At 45.6% G+C, this 7,183-nt stretch overlaps 1 long non-coding RNA gene across 1 annotated transcript; it reads left to right on the top strand.

Annotated features, from left to right (window-relative positions):
- Positions 1-272: 272 nt before the first annotated feature.
- LOC132657396 (uncharacterized) lies at positions 273-6,804 on the top strand. The gene is made up of 2 exons (XR_009595507.1): positions 273-414; positions 2,650-6,804. It is a non-coding gene; the product is annotated as an uncharacterized LOC132657396 (long non-coding RNA).
- The last annotated feature ends 379 nt before the right edge of the window (positions 6,805-7,183 follow it).

Raw genomic sequence — 7,183 nt, 5'->3', positions numbered from 1 at the left:
TTTCCGCAGTTTATTGTGATCCACATGATCAAAGGCTTTGGCATCGTCAATAAAGCAGAAATAGATATTTTTCTGGAACTCTCTTGCTTTTTCCATGATCCAGCGGATGTTGGCAATTGGATCTCTGGTTCCTCTGCCTTTTCTAAAACCAGCTTGAACATCTGGAAATTCACGGTTCACGTACTGCTGAAGCCTGGCTTGGAGAATTTTGAGCATTGCTTTACTAGCGTGTGAGTAAGTCCTTGAAATCCACTGTGTACTTTGCATTGAGCACACAGCTCAGTTTGTACCAGCTACAGTTCAAGTGCTCAGAAGTCCCACGTGGCTTGTGGCTAGTAGCTGCCGCATTGGAAAGGCAGTTCCAGAATGTAATTTTTTCAACAGCTTCATTCCTCAGATACAAGCACCTTCAAGGTAGGTGCCTACCTGGTCTGAGACCTTGTAGGATTTAGAGTTTTAGAGTGGCTGATGTAGTGAACAAGCATACAAACAAACAAGACAATTACTGATTGTGATGAGCAGCTTCCTCATGGTGAGTTGGGAGGGCATTTGAGTGTGGTAGGTGGGGATGGGGTGGTGAGGAGACTTCTCTCCAGAAGGGACATCTGAACGTGAAGGACAGAAGGAATCAGAGTGAAGACCGAGGCAGGGACTTCCAGGTGAGGCGGAGGCAAGGGCAGGAAAGTCCTTGGCTCAGGAGCTGCCCATAGAACGGCTGTGTGGTTGGGCACAAGTGGCTGAACAGTTGAGTTGAGGCAAGGACCAGAGTGCTCTTCAGGGTTTGGGATTTTGTTCTAGAGGAGAGGGGAAACCACTGACCTGCTTTAAACTGGGGAGTGGTGGAGTCTGATCTCAGTTTTAAAAAGATGGTCCTGGGGACTTCCCTGATGGTCCAGCGGTTCAGACGTGTGTTTCCAATGCAGGGGATGTGGGTTTGATCCCTGGTTGGGGAACTAAGATCCCACATGCCGAGTGATGTGGCCGGGAGCAAAAAAAAAACAACAAAAAAACTGGCTAGGATCAAGATAAGTTGGGCCATTAGAGACCCCCTTTACTCCCCATACCTAGAAATGCCTTTCATTAAAAAAAAAAAAACTATAATGTAAATATTAAAATATAAGACATATTTTTATAAAAATATAATAACCTATAATGGAAATAACTTCAAAAACAATATATGTGTGTACATACAACTGAATCACCTTGCTGTGCTTCTGAAACATTGTAAGTCAACTATATTTCAATAAAATATAGATTAAGAAAAAAATGACAACAAAATTAAACTGAACTATATATATGAGTTTGATAGAAAGAGACAAATAACCTTGGATCAGAGACTAAGAGGGAAGTTAAACACAGAACAGGAAGATTCCAAGTGGACTCTGGCTGCTGGGGGTGGGGGTATGGGAGAGGGGCCAAGAGAAAGTTCCAGAATACAAACCCTAACGGATGGTGGCTGGAGTTTTCATGCCTGTGCTGGGCAGGAGACAAACCTTGAGCCCTTTTGAAAAGGGAACTCAGAATGAAACCCCTTCATAAATGCAGGCCTCTGAAAGAGGTTTCCTGGTAGCTTAGCAGTCAAAGAATCCGCCTGCAATGCAGGAGATACAGGTTTGATCTCTGGGTCGGGAAGATCCCCTGGAAAAGGAAATGGCAACCTGCTCCAGTGTTCTTGCCTGGGAAATCCCATGGACAGAGGAGCTTGTTGGGCCCCAGTCCACGGGGTCACAAAAGAGTTGGACATGACTTAGTGATTAAACAACACAACAGAAAGCCTCCAGTGAAATGGCTCAAGATGCTTTCCCTCAGTAGTTCAGGGAAGGAAGAAGAAGTCGTGTCTTTGTCTTGCGGAAAAAAGAATCTGTAAGAAATTAGAACTGCAATCCTATGCCACGTGACAGGGTAAATTAAAAAAAAAAAATTACACTATCTGAGTGGCTTGTCCTCAGTCTCTCAGTCGTGTCTTACTCTTTGCGACCCTTTGGATTGCAGCCTGCCAAGACCCTCTGTCCGTGGATTCTTCAGACAAGGATACTGGTGTGGGTTGTCATTTCCGTCTCCAGGGGACCTTCCTAACTCAGGGATGGAACTGGTGTCTCCTACGCTGCAGGTGGAGTCTTTACCAGCTGAGCCATCAGGGAAGCCCCTGAGTGTTGCTCTTGTTGTTCAGTTGCTCAGTTGTGTCTGACTCTTTGCCACCTTAGTGGCGTGGGAATTGACAAATTGGCCCCAGACCAATGGGTTAGAATTAGGTAGGATGAGGAGAGGGAGACCACATTAGGAGGCTCTAGGTTCTTGATCTTTAAAGTACAAATGTGGGACTTCCCTGGTGGTCCAGAGGTTGATTCTGAGCTTCCAGTTCAGGAGGCTTGGGTTCAATCCCTAGCTGGGGATTTTATTAAAATGCAGATTCTGATTCCCTGGGTCTCGGTGGGGTGTGAGACTCTGCATCTCCAACAAGCTCCTGAGTCCTGCCACTGCTGTGTGTGTTTGTGCCCTCAGTCACATCTGACTCTTTGCAGCCCCATGGACTGCAGCCCACCAGGCTCCTCTGTTCATGGGATTTTCTAGACAAGAATACTGGAGTGGGTTGCCATTTCCTTCTCCAGGGGACTGAACCCGTGTCTTGTGTATCTCCTGCAATGACAGGTGGATTCTTTATCACTGCACCCCCTGGAAAGCCTGCTATCAATGCTGCTGCCCTCCAAACCGTTCTCCGAATGGCGAGTCTCTACGTAACAGACAACGGTGGCTTGGACTAGGCTGCCGATGAGAAAGACAGAGGAAGATGGATTCAAAAGATAGGTTGGGGGAGAATTGCTACTGAAGGATAGACGTGAAAGGGAGAGAACTGTTACTGAAGGACAGATGTGGACAGAGGGGAAAGGGAATCAGGGGAACCCAAGGCTGGGTTTCTGGCTTTGGTAACTGAGTGTTGGTGGTGCCGTTTACTGATATAGGGAAGACCAGGGCAAGAACAGGCTTTTTTTTTTTTTTTTTTTTTGGGAGGGGGGAAGGGTACTGTGTTTGGGAGGATCAAAAACTCAAGGCCAGGCAACTGCAAATACCATGCCTTATCTGCTTTCTCCGAAAAATGTTACTAGGAGGCATCCAGGATATGAATGATCTGTTTTCCCAGCTTGGGTTGCTGACAACAATCTTTGCTTTGTAGGTCCAATCTGGCAAGTCTTAAAAGCTTACTAAATAGCCAGCTTTGTAAACGAGGTCCAGAAATGACCAGCAAACTCCTCCTATCTGCCCCTCACACCTTCAATACACGCTTCCCTTGCTTAATACTGGCTATGACCAGAACACAAATCAGTTGAATTTAGGCTCTATCTATGAGGATCTTCCAAACTGCTCCACATGCAGTCAATTTGAACGAGCAGACTGCTTGTGCCTTGCACTTTCTAATCAGTGATATAATATGTGCAGAGTTAAGGATTCTTTTTCAGACAAGTATTTCTTTAAAAAGGAAAAGAAGTTATCTTTGTGTCAGGCACTCTGTTAGGTACATTTACACACATCATCCACTTCGGTTGCTTCAACAATTTTTCCAGGTAGGTACTGTTATTTCTCTTTTCACAGATGAGGAAAGTTGGAAAAGACCCTGATGTTGGGAAAGATCTGGGGCAAGAGGGGGCAACACAGGATGAGATGGTTGGATGGTATCACTGATTCAATGGACATGAGTTTGAGCAAACTCTGGGACATAGTGAAGGACAGGGAAGCCTGGTGTTCTGCAGTTCATGGGATTATAAAGAGACAGACACGACTGAGTGGCGGAACAACTGTTATTCCCTTTTGCACAGGTGAGGAAACGGAGCTCAGAGGGACAAGTAACGTGTTCAAGGTCCCACACAGTCAGCGAATGGAAGGGCTGAACCTCTGTCAGCCTTGGTCTAAAGTACAAGTTCTTTTTACACTGCTCTGGGCTCCCCAGTTTCCAGGGGAACTAATTTAGTTTTCTAGTTGCTAGTTAAATCCCAGTTGTATGATTAGGCCACCCAAGATGACTATTCTCTTGCTCTTCCTGCTCGACCAGTACCTGGTTCACCTACACCCTGACTGACCTTCCCTCTTAATCATAGAGCCTAACCAGTAAATGCCTATGTACTTGCCCCCAACCCCAGCTAGTGATTGTTCTAATCTTTAGATCAGAGCCATCCCCACTATGATAGTTTATCAAAGCGGCAATGAGAGGTGTGCCCCTCTGCTGGTTTCTCTGGCAACTGATGAACAAATCTGATATTAATTAACCCTATAACTGGTTACCTCCTTTTCCCTCTGGTAGCAAAGACTACTGCCACGTTCTGCCGGCTGTCTGCTGCACACACTGGGGCGTTGCTCCAGGACCTTGCTTCAGTCATGTAAGATCCTCCCTCCATTAAACTATCGATGTCTCTGTTACTGACTCCAGGCTTTAGTCTTGAGGCTGGGCAAGCACAGGGCTTGTAGGCCTGTGAGGTGCAGCCCAACACCAGTGTCTTTGGAGATATTCTTTCAGAGTCTGGGTGAGGGAGGCTCAGAAGAGTGTTCTAGAGAAGGCAGCACTTTACACCATGCTTTCAAGAATGGTGAGGACCTGGAAAGACAGGGGACCCTCCCAGTAGCAATTCCAGGTTGTGAGATTAAACACAAGCTGGGCAAGCTGGCAGCCTCTGCTCATAGGCTTTCTTCCACTCCCATCTTTCCTACCAACATCCAGGTTTCTCCTGGCCCAGGTTAAATGCCTGACGCCTTTAGGCTGAAAGAGGTGTTCATCTCCTATTTACTCATGACACCCTGTGATTATTTCTACCACTGCTACTTCCTTATTAAAAGATTCTGCATTCAACTGTATAGAAAATAGACAACGAATAAGGACCTACTGTACAGACCGGGAACGCTACTCCATAATCTGTAATGGTGCATACGGGAAAAGAATCTAAAAAAGAGTGAGTATATTTATATATATAGCTGATTCACTTTCTGTACACCTGAAACTAACACAAATTATAAAATCAATATACTCCAATAAAATTTTTTAAAAAATTAAAAATGACGGTGTTTTGTGTTCCCTTCTTGAGGTCAAGGATTTCATATATTTTTGAACCCCTAGAGACAAAACAATGCCTAGTACATAATAAGCTCTTGATAAGAAAAAAGTTTTTTGGAAGAATTGAATGCTTTTTCATGATGATTTTCCTTCCCTCTGCACTGTTATGTTAGTTGGTTTGTTCCACGCCACGCTGGTTGGGATATATCAGTGATTTCAACAAGATAATGTACTGCTTCCATGTAAGAGTCAGTAGCAGCAGGCCATACTGATAAGGTGCCTTTGCGGGGCAGGAGGGGAGGTTGCCCAGGATCCTGCTGGCCGGTAGCTCTGTCATCCCTCAGAGGTCCCTTTCATTTATTTGCACAATTGGAGGTGGCTCACCACCCCATCTGGAGAAGGCCATGGCACCCCACTCCAGTACTCTTGCCTGGAAAATCCCATGGACGGAGGAGCCTGGTAGGCTGCAGTCCATGGGGTCGCGAAGAGTCAGACACGACTGAGCGACTTCACTTTCACTTTTCACTTTCATGCATTGGAGAAGGAAATGGCAACCCACTCCAGTGTTCTTGCCTGGAGAGTCCCGGGGATGGTGGAGCCTGGTGGGCTGCCGTCTATGGGGTCTCACAGAGTCGGACACGACTGAAGCGACTTAGCAGCAGCAGCAGCAGCACTTAGTTGTGGCACTAGGGATTTTTAGTTGTGGCATTCGGGATCTGGGCTTCCCTGGTGGCTCAGTGGTAAAGAATCTGCCTGCCAATTCAGGAGACTCAGGTTTGATGCCTGGGTCGGGAAGATCCCCTGGAAAAGGAAATGGCAACCCACTCCAGCAGTCTTGCCTGGAAAACCCCATGGACAGAAAAGCCTGGTAGGCTACTCTACAGCAAGAATCAGACACAGCTTAGTGACTAAACCACCACCACCACCGCCACGTGGGATGTAGTTCCCTGACCAGGCATCGAACTCAGGCCCCCTGCATTGGGAGTGTGGAGTCTTAGCCACTGGACCACTGGGAAGTCCTGTTGCTTCCTTTTTAAAGGTGCACCTCTCCCATCTCTTCACATCCCATTTTCAGGACCTGGTCCTGTGACTGGAGATGGCTACAAAGGAGACTGGAAAAGTAGTTTTCATCTGGGCAACCATCTAAGGCTAAAATTTCCATTACCAGAGAAGGAAAGAACAGATGTGGGAGTGAGGGGAGGGCAGGAAGAAGTAGCAGTGTCTGTCTGCCACTCTTTCTTTTCTTAAAAAAATTGTTTTATTGAAGTATTATTGATTTACAATGTCGTGTTAGTTTCTGGTATACACCCAAGTGATTCTGTTATACATATATACAGATTCTTTTTCATTATGGTTTATTACAGGATATTGAATATAGGTCCTTGTGCTAGAGTAGGACCTTGTTGTTTATACTCCATTCTTACACTGGGGTATTGTAAATATCCAGACATTTCCATATGATATGCTTGACCTATTTTTTTCTTTCCAAGGTGCGATTTCGATTGAATTACTCACCAATCATGCATAGTCATCTTATGTGTCCTCTGAGAGCATGAAATCTTTCATCTGTATCTTGCACAACCTTGATCTTATAGCATGCCTGGTACCTAGTTACTTAATCAATAGTTGCTGAATGAATACATGGGTGAAGAAGAGAAGAGCTTTGTCATTCCACCATGCCCTGTCTCTATGGAGCTGGATTTATCAATCACATTAGGTCAACAGTACAAATAAATCAGTATTATCTGTGTTGAGTTATTACAAAATGTGGAAGCATTGAGGGACATCAACATCGTCTTCCCTGCCCTCTGGTGGTGCTCTTGAGCCACAAGAGTCAGACTGAGGACCAGTGACTTTACTCCCAGGACACACGTCACGAGGTCAACTGTACCATCACCATCTTCTCCCCCTTTCCTCTAGTTCTCCTTCAGAAGAAGGACCCTGTTTCCACTCTGCGGTTCTAGAAACCCTTCTTTTAAGTTAGAATGCAAATACCAAGGAGTTGTGTGTGCATGCTTAGTTGCTCAGTCCAGGGTAAATAAATAATCCTGAGGATTTCCATTTTCTAAAGAGTCCTGATACTGCCCTCTCTGCACCTTTTAATCAGTGGCTTTGACTTTTTGCCAGGCTTCTCTGTCCATGGAC

Source organism: Ovis aries, chromosome 11, assembly GCF_016772045.2.
Source record: "Ovis aries strain OAR_USU_Benz2616 breed Rambouillet chromosome 11, ARS-UI_Ramb_v3.0, whole genome shotgun sequence".
Classification (NCBI taxonomy): Eukaryota; Metazoa; Chordata; class Mammalia; order Artiodactyla; family Bovidae; genus Ovis; species Ovis aries.
The sequence above is the reverse complement of the archived record's forward strand: the minus strand, read 5'-3'. Positions and strand labels throughout refer to the sequence as shown.